Source organism: Egretta garzetta, unplaced genomic scaffold (genome assembly GCF_000687185.1).
Source record: "Egretta garzetta isolate BGI_Z169 unplaced genomic scaffold, ASM68718v1 scaffold259, whole genome shotgun sequence".
In the NCBI taxonomy this organism is placed as follows: domain Eukaryota; kingdom Metazoa; phylum Chordata; class Aves; order Pelecaniformes; family Ardeidae; genus Egretta; species Egretta garzetta.
In genome coordinates, this window is record NW_009260770.1 from 379,718 (window position 1) to 394,163 (window position 14,446).

Genomic DNA, 14,446 nt, shown 5'->3' on the forward strand with positions numbered 1-14,446 from the left:
GAAGGAAGGAAGGGAAGAAGGAAAAAAGGAAGGAAGGAAGGAAGGTAGGCAGGAAGGAAGGAAGGTTGGCAGGAGGGAAGGAAGGGAGGTAGGCAGGAAGGAAGGAAGGAAGGAAGGAAAAATGGGTAAGAAGAGCTAGATTTCAATAGGAGACAAGTGAGGTAAGATAGTAATTAATCATGCCACCTCTGCAGTTCTTAGTAAAAAAGTATTTAAGAAAAGGAAAATTACAATTTTGGCTTTAAGAAAAACTTAAGAAAAAAGAACAGTACAAAAAGGTTCCTAAAGTCAAAGATGAAAGATAAATTAAAAGTCACTTAATTAAATTAGTTATTATTAATGGATCTAAGTGTTTTAGTGATTTAGGACTTATTTTTATTACATTTTAAGTTTATATGTATAAATAAATATACATATATGCATATAGTTGTATTCTCATTGTTTCATTGTCCATTTTCTAAAACTGTTATCTTCTTGATATATACACTTAGCCATGCACAAAAAAATTGGGGAGAGAGGGATAATTAGTGTTAGTTATTTGCTCCTTATGAGAACACAGACATGTAATTCCCTCTTTCTTCTGCTGGTCTAGTCAGAGATACAATACTGGTCTGAGTAGACCACTGGTTTGATTCACTAGGACATTTGTTACTATCCTATTCTTTTTTAACATTGTAATTCTTTAATTGCTATTCTTTACTTTGTTTTAATTTTTATACCAAATAAAAAAGTGAAAAAAAGCCTATAAAGGTCCCTATTCGTGAATAACAAATTTTATACACTTCCCCAAATTTAAAAAAAAAAAAAAAAAAAAAAAAAAGCAGCAGTTATTTGCAGAAAGGATTGAAAGTGTTCTTTAAGAATTCAGCAGAGAACTGAATTCCCCTCCTAGCTGGTCAGAATGTTTCTTTTGAACTTGCTGCACTGAGACTGAAAGTCTCAATGAAAAATGAAGACTCAATGAATTCTCAAAGAAAAGTACAATGTTATTCAGAGTGAGACAATCAGCAGTAAATCTTACTTTCATAATAAATTGTTAAACATAAGTCTTATATGTGTGTGTTGTCTGTCCTTTTCACCATCTCTCATTCTGCACCACTTCCCTTTCCTACTAGTGACTTGCTTTCCTACTTAGTAAATGAAGCTGACATAAGTTTGAATGGTGCTCAAAAAAGGATCAGCGAATTTACAAGGCAGCATACGGATAGAGAAATGCTGTTTAATATTTTGTTGAACCGATGCAGAAGTAAGTGTTAGCTAAATCAAAATGAAGAATTTACATTATGGCTCAAATGTTTCAAACCAGAATATTTGACTTAAATGTTTTTCCAGCTTCTCACTCTTTCCTCTATCTCTTCCCCAGCTGCATCTAAACTTCTGTGTAAATGCAGGTTTCTTTGAAACCTTCAACTCAGAAAACTGAGCAATATTGCCAAGGCCATAAGTTTTATGCAAAAAGGCAAATTTGTGCCATGAAAAGGTAAGGCAACAGAATTTTTTTAAACAAGTGAACAGAAGATCTCAAAATACATACATCTGACAAAAACCAAAACCATCTCTGTCTTAACAAACACTGTTTTCAGCACAAATCCAAAACATAACCCAACGTTAGCTATGAAAAAAAAATTAACTCTATCCCAGGCCAAACCAGCAAAATCTGCCTACCTAGAATGTAAAACTTTCTAAGAATAGAATTTCTATTATGCTTCATTCTTATCAGCAGCATTATGGAACTTAAGTACTTCTGAGGCAGAGGAAGAAAGGGGCAGGAGAAAAGGGAAGGGATATTGTCCTTGCCTTGAAGAACACTTCTGTAAGTCTTTGAAGTATCCCATTCTTTTGATACCAGGAGGATTACTGACATCTGGTTATGAAAATAATTTTAACAAAGAGCAAATATTTTCAAATGAGAACCAGATTTTTCCTTTAATTTATTTTTGGGGTGTATGTGAAGGAAATTTCCTTCTATGGAAAGTGATGGATTTAGGCTATTTAAGGAGGAAAAAACATGGGAAAACAGAGGGGTAAGAGGGGCAAAAAACCTGGTCACATATAAATTGTCAGTCAGTATGTTTATCTGGCCATGCCATGCACACCTGATCAGCACAGTCTGTCCTGTCTTCTAATGATGCTCCATTTCTAATGACTTTTTCAGGTGAGGGGCTTTCTGTTTGATGTTCATGTGTGTATATGGGGGGTCTGAGTGCCAGCAACTGGAATCAGACCACAGGTTACAGGGGTCTGTGCATCTGTGGTGCAGCAAACAGAGTGAGTGAGGCTGGGACTGGGTGCTGGAGTGTGTCTCTGTGTGCCAGCAAACTGAGAGGCCGGACTGAGTGAAAACAAATGCCATCTACATATGTGTGTGTGTATGTATATCCTCACTAGTGGACCTCCATCCCATTCAGCCAGAGAATGGAGCAGAATTAGACCACTGGTGCTGTGTGTGTTCATGTGAATGCTTTGTGTGTGTGTGTTACCCGTGTGGCTGTGTTGTATACATGTGCTCTGTGTGCATGTGCCTACTGGGAACATATTTTCAGCTTTGCTACTGGTTGGACCTGGGGCATAAAACTGCAGCGGCCTCACCTCTGTCTGATACAACATCAGATATCTTCCCTTAACAGTTGCCATCAGGAAGAAATGAGTAGCATCATATAAAATATCCCCTAAGTCTGAGTCTTAAGATGTTGACAGAACTAAGCTTTGGATCCATAACCTTATATGTTATGTTCAGATAATTCTCCTGTTCATACACATGAAGAAGAGAACCAACGATAAACCCTTGCAGTTGCTGTGCTAATGATAAGAGACTATATGGGACTAAGAAGAAAACCATATGCTATAAAGCAAAAGATTGAATACATTATATTTCTTCTAGTTTGAATATAATTGAATATTAGTCCAAATGAGCTGTTAATCAATTACATTGTTTTAACTTCCCACTGAAATTTATTGTATGCCTCCACATTTATTATATGTATACTATAAAAGGGTAATGTTAAATAATTATCTGATTTATACTTTCAAGTTTGGCTGAGATTGAATATCAGGATAATACAAAGACCATAGCTAGATTTTTATTTATCTACAGGCTGGTTTAATCATTCATCGCAAGACTATTTCTGGTACACAGGGCAAAAGTGATGTGTTTAAACACCAGTAAAGTTACTCTTACGCAGAAACTGATGTACAAGAGTATGTTTGTTTCAATTTGGGGACTTTTCTGTGTTCTTCAACTTGACACCAGCATTTAAGTTGTTAATTAGCCAATATAAAAGAAAAAGTGATTTAATTTTCAACTTACACATACAGATTTGTGTTAAAGAAAAAAGAAAGCAAAAAAAGAAAGCTCCCTGAAACCTAATCATACATATTTAAATAGACCCTCTATACCTACACAGGCTCACTGAGGTAAATAAGGCTTCAGTAAATTGTTGCATGCCAGATTCACAAGCAAAATGAAATTATATCATTTGGGAAATAAATCCAGTTATTGGGTTCTAACAGAGCAGGACAGAATTGACTCTTGGTAATTGTGAGAAGAATTTTGTCTCTAAAGCTTGTCTTTAAACTCAGAAGAATTCTCTCAGTTGTCTGCTTTTACAAATTTCTTCCTATTGACCCCTGTGCTCCTCTGCCACCATCCCTTTTCCAGTCACCCTTTTCCCTGACGTTACTTGCTTCCACATCGGAACACACGCGCTTGTGAACCTGCGCTATGGTTGGAGCTGAAAAAATCTCACTGTACAAACACATCTTCTGTCAACTTGATTGGACTTTCTTAATGTGAAAAGGAATTAACTTTTCTTTGATGTTTGAGTTTCTATAGGAAGCAAAAAAGGGATTCTTTCTCTTTTCAATTATGACACACCTTGTTATTTCCCCATGCCTCAAATTGTCTTTAAGTGAAAGCAAGCACCTGCCCTGTTAAAATGAACTGGTTTTGACTCAGGACCAGTTGCTTCCCAGAAAAATTGTGATGAACAACCACTCTGCCATAATTACAAACATCCTTCTTCCCTCCAATATCCCTCCTCTGAACCCGCTTTTCCAATAATTCCTGCCCTGTGATCTATCCCTCTAAGAAAATATCATAATTTTGCAGTGTTTTGATATTTCTAATTCCTGGGGAAATATTCTAATGTGATGTGCATGGTATCTCTTGTGTAGGACATGTAACATTCTGAGCTTGAATCATAAAAGTTTTTTGAAATACAATTTTAATCAAGCATATCTAGTTGAGTTTAATGAAGCAGTAACTGGGTAAAACATTATAGGCATAAATTCTATAGGAGGTCATACTGGGTAATCTACTGTTTCATTTTGGCCTGTTAACTTCCAATCTGTGTAAAAATGTAAATAATATGAAAACTAGCTTTAAAAATGGTTTATTATTAAAAAGTACAAGAAGAAAAGTGCTGCAGGCAATCTGTCTAAAATTGTTGTGTTTCTTTTAATAAGAAAATATTTTTTAAAATAAAATCAGTCTTAATAACTGATTTTCATAACTCCTGGCAATATTAACTGAAAAATGTAAAGAAACTTGATACAATTTTATATGGCATTTATTATTTTTGGGGGGGGGAAAATGCAGAATGTGTTATAATAATATAGAAATCTTATTTCTCATTTTTTATCAGATTCTCTTTGTTCTCTTTGAAAAATAGATTGTGTTTCAGAGTGTAATGACTGATTTTATCGGATCAGGACTCTGTCTTCCTTGACAACATGAGTTCAGACTATCGAAGAGAAACAAGCCTTTCAAATTCCTAGTAGCAACCTTTCACCTTTGCTCCTTGCTCTTGTGAAAGAGTAGAGAGCAGAAGCTGACTAATGCTTTTCACTGCCAAATGACCCCAACTACAGGTCTTGTTTTAGAGTCCCCAGAAGTGTCACTCAGAAGGCAGACTCCTTGATACCAAGGAAAAAAAGAACTTGTATTTTGAACATCACAAGAGCCCTATTGTTGCTGAATGCTAGAAAGGGAGAGAGAGAGGAAGGAGGAAGGGGAGAAAAAGAAACAAAAAACCCAACCCAAAACAAAAAATCCCACAAAAAACCTTCTGATGCTTTTAAGGAGCTTTGGGCTTTGAAAAATGAATAAAACATTGCATTTGAAATCCCTTTGTGCATTACAACAAAGAGATAAAAGTTTATCATAAAATAAAGGTCTGGCAACTTCAGCAAATATATCCATGGAATTGGAACTTACAAAGTGCTGTAAATAAAAAATTTAAAAACTGTTAAATTGAAGTTTGGCGTCTGTGTTTGAAGGTTATTAGAATGTTCTTTGTTGAAAGATGAGCTTTTTCAATTAATGACTATGTAGATTTAGATCAGTAATTCCCTTAGTAATTATACTCTGTGTAAAGAAAGAATTATATGCCTTGTAAGCATGTTCCATTCTATCAGAGTAGATTTGTGCAAAAAACGAATTAAAAAGATAGTTTATCAGTAGTGGTTCACATAATAGATATGTCAGTCATTGTATCCTGGGAATCACAAGCAATATGCAGGCTTGATTTTTACCTAATAATTAGATGAATTCCCTACTTTAAACATATATTTTTACCTATCCGGTTGTGAATCTTTTTATTTATTAGGTTGAGGAACAAAGTAATGAATGGAAGTATGGATCACTGATGATTATGTCTTATTAATGAATTTTCCATAATTTCTATTATGCTTTGTGTTTTTATTGAAACATTTTAAGATTTCAGTGTGTTCCTATTGCTCATTTATTACTCAAATCTGAAATAGTGTTTTGGAGCAGAATCAGCTGAATACCATAATCTAATTTTGGGCTTGTTGGTTTGTTTTTTTTTTTTCTGAGTATATTTTCAGAGAAACTGAAGGAACTCATGTATATGCATCTTACAAAGGCATGCATCTGCTTCACTCACCTGACTTTAATGGGGTTCAAATGAAACACCAGATCATTAATTCAGCAGAGAAATAAATTAGTCTAAAATATTTACAAAAGAAGATAACAGGGGCTACTAAATTAAATGCAGTTCTACCTCATCTTTTGGGACTTATTTCTTAGCTTATTCCACAAGAGAGATTAATGTGAAAGTTTATTATAAATTTGTTCCCACTGAATTGAGCCACTATTAGTGATGCCAAAAAATAAGAAAATATGAAGTGTTTTCAGAAACAGATGAATACAAAGGGTGTACAGCCAAACTGGAAATTAAACTGCATTTGTTACCAAAGTAATAGAAATAAGTTATCTTTAGCTTTAATATTAGCTTTTATTTCTCTGTCACCATAATACTTGCTTCCTTTCCACTTATTATCCTTTCTTACATCTAGTAAATTTGGCACTAATTAAGTAGAATTTATGTTTATTTTTCCCCATTGTTTTAGTACAGCTGCATGATCTCGAGAGTGGGATACTGAGGTGTCAGCAGAGAGTCCTGCTTCTCTCTGGCCTGTTGCAAGGCTTCAGTTACTTTGCTTCTGGCTGTATTATTGTTCCCCTTCACATTTTCTTTCCCTGCATAATTAGAGGGATCCTAAAAGGCTAAAATTTTTTATCATTACATGATTATCTGTCATAGAACAGGAAAACAAGATCCTTTAGGTCAATACTTTTACCATAGTCAGTCAAACATGCAATGACATAATGGATCCCAGTTCTCTCCTGAGGATACTATGCACTATGGTCATTTGATTTACATAATACCAATATCAGTCTTCTCTGTTACTTTTCTGTAGAGTAATATCTGTTATGGACTTCTGTTTTCAATTATTTTAATCTCTTTTTCATTATTATTTATTTAATGAGAACATTTTTCCCCTGCAAAAAACATTTCTTCTTTGATCTGCAGTTTGCATATGACCACATAAGAAATGGAAGTTAACTGGTGTATTGAATATAAAAATAGAAGAACAAAAAAATAAACCAAAACAACCAAAAAGCAGCTAGTGTCTTAATTTCATAATGTCTAATGGCTCTCATATTAATGGACTCACTATTAGATATCTATGAAAACAGGATCCTTTTGAGGATAGTACTACAAAAAGGGAGAAAGTGTTTTTCTTTTTTCCAGATGTTTTTGTGTGCTTTTAATTTTATATGAATTTTCTGGGGGACGTGGGGTGTTCTATATTCAATGCATTTTGAAAAAAGTCGACATTTGGCTACTATTTCCTAACTAATTCCCAAATCCTATATTTTAAATGTTGCTGGCTGCACAATAAAGAGACATGATTGCCATGAATATGCAGAAAGAATCTCACTGAGTTTGCTTTCCAGTACTAATATTTAACTCTGTCATTTGGATATAAAAGTAAGTCTAGAAGCAAGTCATGTTATGGAGATATTCTGTAAAGGATTGCAAGCTAGAGAGTTTTTTGACAATTAAGATTTGTCTCAGCCTCACACTCTTGTACCTCAACTTTTTGATTCTCAACAAAACTCTCAAACATTAGTATAATTTCAAGCTTTTTATCCTACTTTTTAATGGTCAAGCATTTTAATATATTCTATATGTTAACTGTCTCAGAAATTAAATATTCTCCAGTTCTCCATCTTTTTTTTGCTTTCTTGCAGATGCCCTTTTTTCCCTGGTGAAAACTGAGGAATGAGGAAAAACTAAAGTCTGGAATAACAACATAATGAAATTTTATATTTTTGTTTCACACATTTTTAGATTTCTGCATGAGCTTCTAGCCAATAACGGATATTTTATCTTTCATAAAATCCTGGAAAAATATTTTAAAATGTTTCATGCACTCTCTGTTCACCTAAATTCCCATATTAAACAACAGTAATTGTTATGGGTTTACACCAGCCTCATATATTAAAAAAGAATTTTTAAAATTGTTTTCTGTCATGGTGCAGATGTGGCCCATTGGAAATACACTGTGATAACCTCTCAGGTCTTTGGGATATCCAAAATGGCACTTGTTCAGATTAAACTCTGTGTGTGGTGGGGGAGGTGGTGAATAGAAAAAAAGAACCTAATACATGCTCGGGTTTTGCAAGTTTGGGATTTGAAGTCCAGACAAAGTCCAGGCATCACTATGTGCCCAGGAACAGGGAAGCATTCCTGGTTATGAACAGAGAAAAGCTAGGAGGGCTTCCAGAGCCAGTTAATGGAAGAGCTTAATTACTGGAAGAAACAAATGAAAACAAACAAAAAAGTTGGAGTCCTCCCTAAAAAACCCTAGTTTTCAGACTGTTTTGTTCTTTTAAATATAAATATTTTATTTTGGCTGACAAGTAAATATGTTCTATATAAAAAAAAAAGAAAGATGGTGGTAATATCCAAGGGCCATCCCCTTATGTCCTTCCACATCATACATCAAGCCAAGTTCAATACAAAGAGAAAAGGTATGGAAGAAATTTACATTAATCCTTTTAATGTTGTATCTGTGTCAGTACATACTGTTTGTCCCATGACAACAGTCACAAGCCCTAATGTGTGTTCTGAAGAGTGCAGAAGAAAGGTGGTTTTGTTTGTTTGTTTGAAGTGGACATAACTTCTACTAAAGCTTGCTGTCGTTTTAGGAGAAAACCCCTGATGTTTCAATTCATTTCTCATATCTGTTTAAAAATAAGACGTTCTGCTAATGCTTTTCTCTTTCATGAAAATGTTTCCATTATAATAGCAAGGTACTTACATATTTCTAAGTGCTACATTTTGACCTGTGTTAGAGGGAACTGAAGGTATTCTCTTCTCAGACTTCCAAGTTCAGAAAAGCAGACAAGAGATAGCTACAATTGCACAAGAAAATAAATCTGTATATCAGTTTAAGGTCCTTAGGCACAGTCAAGCACTTTCCAGTCTCACACTTCATCTTTGCTTTTGCAATAACTATCCTAGGAATGAGATTAAAACCCCAGATAATGCAGACTAGATGACACATATATATTTAACGTGTTTGTCTATCTCTTTTCCCTTACCTACATTTTGGTTATGGATGCATAAATAAAAATAGGTCTAAAAATAAAGAAATACTAATCACCAAAAATAGGAATAGAATCTCTTGAAACAGAAGCAATACAGCATTCCAGATAATACGGAAGTATTAAGGTACACCTTTCTCTGTGTGCACTCAAATGCCAAAATGCTTTCTGAATTTTGTTTTATTATCTAATAATAAAGTATCATTTGAGTAAAGTGGCACCAGAATTTAACTGATAATAATGTAACAATATCACTTGTCTTTGTGGTTGCATTAATTTTTGTTTCATTAGCATCTTTCTGTTTGATTTGGATTCAGTTCCTTAACGGATAACATGAGCCTGATGAAGGTATAAACAGTTTTTCATCAGTTCTATCCTTTCTCCTCAGAGCCTTCTAATCAGCATTAAATGACTGATCACAACTCCTTCAGTAGTGGTCTTGTTTTTACCTAATATTTGTCTAGTAAAGGCAATTTTGGTCTGGCTGGCAATAGCTCCTTAAAGTATACCAAAAATTAATTCAGTAAGGGCTTCGTGATCAGAAGTAGAATAATTTCCTAGTTTTCCTAGTTTTAAGCTGAGAACATATACATTAGTTGCCTGACTCTTACTTTTCTTTTCCACCAGGGCAATAAATTATTTTTTTGTGAGCTCTAGGGAACAAATTTAGCAATTTTATAAGAAAATTAGCAAAGAGGAGAAATCTCTTTAATAAGTTAAAAGGACAAAGGAGTATCAAGGTTTCTGGTGAAAAGGACTAAGGAATAGCAAGGTTTCTCCTCCCTTTCATGACAATGCATACTCTTTCTCTATTCTGAGTCTGTACAAAGTCAGTCAAGATTTATTAATTTCATGAACAAGAATTGAACATTCAGTGTAAACTGCTGCCATGATTTTGAATTTCTTTTGCACTTTTCCAGTATTTTGTTTCTTCCATGTGGTCTTTTGTATTGAACTTCAGCAGTGAACAATCAGGGATAAGGCATTCACTTCTGTATTGTGCACTTGTAAACATAAGAATGAGCAACAGTTTTATTTGTATATGAATCTACTGCTACCTGTTATGAAATTAAGTTTTCTCTATGGATTATTTTTAAAATAACCCAAGTAAATAATACAAATCAAAAGAAACTCAGTGTAACTGGGGGTTTCAGTGTAAATGCCTTTGGCCCTAATCCTGCAAAAAAATATGAAGAGATTATTTTGTCTTGTATGAGTCTCTACAGCATCACAAGAAAATTTGGTAAAATATCAGATTTCACCAAATACAAAAGAAAATCCCATCTTGCAAAGAGTTTGGACTGAAAGGATCCAGTGTGAATCAAAACTGACTTCTGTGGTATCTGTGGAGCTACAGTGTCATAAGAATAGTGCAAGGGAGATCAAACTTGAGCTTCCTGCTCCTGTGATAATGTACATCTCAGCATTTTTGCCTTCATACTCTCAGATTTATTTATAACTATTTATATTAATAATACTAATGACCTCTAGGTCAGCCATTTCCTGGCAGCTAATCACTGAGTGCATGAAGAGCCTAAGGCAAAGCCTGTGGGCCACAGCTCCTCTGGCCAGTGACATCCTGCCTGTTAGGAACCACCTCCTTTATCTGGTATCACTCCTTAATTTAAGTTCTCTGTGAAATTCAAAAAGCTAAATTATTTTTTGTTTTGTTTTGTTTTGTTTTTTAGAGGTACTAATTCCAACAATAAAATTAATCTGCATGTGTTCTCTCCAATTAATGTTTAAGGTGTCCCTGAAACGCACAAAGAAAAGTTTGAAGTCCAATACATGTTTTCTCTTCTCTTGTCTACAGATTTGTGTCCATTGCCACATCAGAAGAAGGGCAACAATTGTTTTCAGAGAACAGCAGTTCAATTTACATACTTCTACATAGAAACCTTGCTGTCTCACCCCTGGATCCCTTGATTAACAATATAGTAAGGGGAAAGTGCAATAAACCCAACGGGGGCACCTATTATCTGGCAATACAGGGGTGTTTTTTCATTCACTAATTCAAGATTAGCTTATGCCAAAAAAATTTGTTTGTATATTCATCCTTGGAAATTAACTGTAAAGAACAATTGGGATTAAATATGCTTGGGAAAAAGTTCTGTATGGTTTAATAACATTGCTCAGCATTTTAGAATCTGAGCACAAGGCATCAAAATCAATAGTAACAGTCAAGTTCCTACTGAGCATCCTTAGCTCTGTGGTACGTTTCTGAGTTCATAACTCTGTTTAGAATAGGAAACTTACAGAAGAGGTTTAAACAGATCCTGAAAGGCCTATCCATTTTGTAGGCATTACTGTTAGAAAAACAAGGTTTTTTATGTAAGGTAGGAAGATCTAGCAGTCTTTTCCAAGAGAATCTGAATTCTTGATTTACCATATCTCAGCTTGAAGTTTGTCCAATAATATGCAATTCTTGAAAAAAAGTTCTCTGATGTCAAGTTTAACTAACTCAAATTGCAATATTTTATTCAGGGGACTGTAGTCCTGTCATTTCCTAATTTTAAATGCTGAAATTTGTAATAATATTTGTTGGTTTTAGCTACTTATTTTAATATAATCTTCTGTTTGTAATTTCATAGATCCTCAAAAGGGAAGGCAGTAAGCAAAATTATTAAGCAAAGTTTGCTCAAAACTCCTTGGAAGTGCAATCTACTCTAAAAGAAATGCTGAGTTCTCTCTCAGTGGAGAAATTGTTAGCCATAATGCACTGTCCATTGTGCAGGCTGCTTTTTGATGGAAGAGAAGGTTTCATTGTTGATAGTGAACTCCATAAAAAGGGATTTATGAGATTTATGGATCCTGATTTTGGTAATCCCTTGTGCTTCTGCCTGTCTCTTGGTATTAACCTTATCTTCTTTCTGCCCTGGAATCTCCTGTTCTTCACACCTTTTATTCTTATTCATTCCCCCATGAATTTTCTGTTATGTATTCCCACACAGCACAGATAGGTTTAATTTTCCAAATCAGGCTCCTATCCAGCAAACTCTCTAAATTTTCCAGCCTCCAACATAACTTCTCTGTATTCCAACAAAACTGAGGGTTTTCTCCCCATTTTTGTAGTGAAGGAACAGGGACACTGAAAGGATGAGACTGTTTCAGCATGCACTAGAAATCCAAACAGCCCTCACATTTTTAGTAGTCTTACATATTTGTGTGGATTTAGGTTTATAGAAGCTAGTAAAACATCTGCATTCAGTCAGAACTTCAAAGAAATTATAAAATGTTTATTTTTTACCTTGGAGTATCCCTCACATCAAAACTGCTCTCCAACTCTTGGTATCTAGGGCTTCCTAGACAAAGAGTTTAAAGAAATTGTTTATGTGAACAAATTTGTGTTTTCTTCCTTCATTGTATTTTACTGAGCCTTTCCAGAAAGACTAATCTCAGGGCAAACTGCTTAAAAGCAACTGAAAATATGTAACAGGAATTCTCATTTTACAATGCTGTATTAAAAGAAATATACACATTTGTCCTGAAAAGGTCAGTGTTGGAGATTACAAAGCTTTTCATGATGATCTGACGTAGTTCTTTTTATGTACTTACAATGACTTCATGTATGAGTGTACAAAGCCTGGAAGATGAAAAGAACTAAGGAACTTTTTCATGAACAAGTTTCTTCCCTGACATTTGTGACAGGCTGTAAGCTGGTGCCAAACCAGATTTGTTATAGTCTTAGCATTCCTGTAATCAGCACAAGGAACAGACTCCTACATATTCGTTGACCAATATCCCCCATCTCTTCTTACTGTATCTCTTCTAGTGAGCTGTTACATTCTAAAGAATTATAAACCTGGGTTTGTTTGTGAGGATGTGTGTTTGTAAGCTATGCAAAGTCTGCTCTAACTGCCAATGTCCTCAGAAACTGATTTACTTCAGTTCTTCCCCAGCAGCTTTAATTGAGTTAAATTTATTTTTCTAGTACATAACAAACAGAACAGTTTTGTTAACCCCAAACAACATTTACTCCAATCTGTGTCTGTATTGTGGATTGCATCTTGCTGAAAAGCTGGATAAATTTGCCCCCACTGAGCTCCGTGCTGCGATGGTTAGATTGCCACAAGCACCTGCTCCTGCTATTTTAAAACAAACTGAGAGACCTTTATTCTATGCTGAACCCTGGAGTGCAGGCATATGCTGAAATGTTTAGGCATGAGTAATGTGGAGTGTCCAGACCCTTTAAAGGGAGGAAAATGCCACCTCCTAGTTTCTCAACCAATATTAATTATACACCTGTTATTGTCAAATACATCTTGTGCACTCACAGGCATGATTTCTCTAAGTTAAATACGCTAAGAAAAGCAGCACAAGACACATTTAAAAGCTACACTCTCAGCAGTCAGTGAAGCTGAAAAGACAGTGTCCTTGATGCATACTTTGAATTTTCATTAGCCCCTATAGGACTAATTTAAGATTACTTTGTATTTCCAAGCAAATTCAGTGTGGGACTTGGTTCTAAAGTCTTGATAAACTATTAAAATGATCTTTTAGACTTTGTATGCATCCAGATAATCTTAAAACACTAGTAATTATTCATAAGACATACGTTTAGAACTTGTTTTTGTAGATTTTTTCCAAGATCTTCATACATCCTGGGAAACATTAAGTTAGGAGGGGAAGAGCTTAAATACAGTTATAATGAAATTATGAAACCAGTCTATTTGAAAATAAGAAGTACATAGCTACATTTTACCTTCATAAATAGTTTATCTGGGAGAGGACATATGGAGCAAAATGTTAAATAAAAGTACTTGGTGTCCTTTGTTTGCCAAAACATCCCATAATCATCTAATGTTTATGTTGATCCAGTGTAAGCCATATCGTTATCTGCTGTCAACACAGTGGAGACATTTGCAAACCAATAGCAAAAATTGTAGCTCATTTAGATAACGCAGGGAAAGCATATTGGTTTGCTATACATGTGTAATCTGAGCATAAAAGAGTACACACAGGGAAAATAATTTGTTATAGTATGAATTTTTAAATTATATTTTTGGCTCACTATTTGGCAGTAGTGCTTGGAACAATGGACAGCACTATAAAACTTGTTTAGCTTTCTGTATTTGAAATTATCCTCATCTCTTCAAGACTTCTTTTTGCATCCTGTACACAACAGGATACTCAGTTTCCTCTTAAAAAGAATCGAGGGCACTTGACTGTGGGTGATTAAGTAATCTATTTTCCTAGATAATTTTAGACTCCTTAAGAATTTATCCAAATATTAGGGTACCAGTTATTATAAATTTACTATTGCATTTCTGTAAGAATTACTCCTTCATTAGAAGAGTGTTTATTTGGTTGTTTGTTGTTACACACATACACGTGCTAATGGAGTTAAATGTTGGGATAGAATTGGGGCTTCTCTGTAATAATTGATTGATATTTGAGTTTAATATGGTTATTGGGATCTTTAGTGTATAATTTTTGTGGGCTAGGTCAATACTGCTGAAAGCAAGAAAGCAGAGAAGGAAAGCTGTGATTCACTCTAGCAAATATTTGGGATGTTGTTATAAGCCA